Genomic DNA, 1,608 nt, shown 5'->3' with positions numbered 1-1,608 from the left:
TATATGGTGTGTGGAGATGTACCAGGTACAGTAGGGGGAACCAGTAAAGACAAACACTACATCTGTGGTTGGGTTGATAGCCAAACTGTTTCTCTTGTAGTCAAAAGAGAGAGGGATAGAAAACCTCAACATATTGGAAGAAAATTCTCTCCCAGAAGATAAGGTTGCAAAACCTTGATTATCAACAGCTAATACACAAAAACACTTGATCCATCATCTTGCTTTTATTTTGGGGTTGAGTTATGCTCAATGGAACATTAGTAGACTCCTTTTCTCTTAAAATGATGATGCTTCAGTTGTGGTTCAGGCAGCAATGTTATTTAAAATGTAATTTGGAAAAATATCACCAGTGTTAAGGTATTAATATCTGTAATATAACTATCCTATGTGATTCATTGACTGCATGCTTTAGTGCAAAGCTTCCACTGCCAGCCCTCACTTACGTTCCTTCCAGACAGAGCTGGAGCTCATGAGGCCTCAGACACACTTAATGGGATTATGGTAATATTATTTTGTGACGCTGACCTTGGATTGATGCCAGGTTTCTTCCACTTTCTTAGACAAAAAGAACAGAACTCACCAAGGTTTCCAGAGGGCTGGTTCAACTTGGCCTTTTGGCACCGGACAGTGTCCCTGTCAGGGCTTGTAAAAAGATGGATGGCTTTGAGAAATAGATTTTTCTGCTATATATGCTCAACAGTGTAGCAAAATCTCCAAAAAGTGGAAAAAAACAGGAATAAATAAGAAACAAACAATAGTAAAGTGATATGTTTCTGAGTGTAGAAATAATTAATACAACTCAAGGCGTAGAAAATGTGTCCAACATTTACACCCCATTTGTTCACACAGTAGTTCTTGAGTTGAGGGTAAGGCTTCCATGGTGACAAGCTTCCACTACACTTCACTTTCTAAATGATATAGCACGAGTTTCCTCTGGATGTGTCTTATTGGCTTAGGAGAGAACTTTATGGACTGGATAGATTGAGAGCAAGTGAGAGTATGGGTCGATTCCAACTGTTCCTGTATGCAAGAAAACACCTACAAACCCATCAAACATGACAGTTGAGTAAAAGTGATAACTAAACATTTGTTTTTGTTTTAAATACACGTTTATGTTTTCTAGTTTGTTTTGCAATTATGACATTGTTTATATGTCACCTACTATGCTGAATTCTATGTTGTTTAGTTCTAGATGTTGTTATGTACTTTGTAGTTGTCCAGTCACCATGGATTTATCACCAGATTTTTTTTTTTTTTAGCTTTTTCTTTTCTTTTCCTCTCCTTTTTGCCTTCAAAAAGACCACCCATAGGGTTTAGAGGGGGCAGACATCTCTGCAGAATAATAATGGGGTCGTCCTGGGAAAATTGCCCATGGAATGGCTTGCTTGAAAAAAGGGAGAAAAAGAAAGAAAGAAAAAATTGGTCCTGTTTCCGATCCTTCTCGGAAACATTCATCAGGGCACTCCTGCTGTTCGGTGAGGAGCTAACCCCACCACAGCCCAGTTCGATCTGTACACCGCCCCGGTCGGTATATGGCTGCCAACACTTTTTGAGATGAGGCCAGAGGGCTGGGACATTTTCTTCAGCAATATTTTTGTTATATTATTT

Source organism: Cyprinodon variegatus, unplaced genomic scaffold, assembly GCF_000732505.1.
Source record: "Cyprinodon variegatus isolate N-32 unplaced genomic scaffold, C_variegatus-1.0 Scaffold69, whole genome shotgun sequence".
NCBI lineage: Eukaryota > Metazoa > Chordata > Actinopteri > Cyprinodontiformes > Cyprinodontidae > Cyprinodon > Cyprinodon variegatus.
This window is presented reverse-complemented; position numbering follows the sequence as displayed.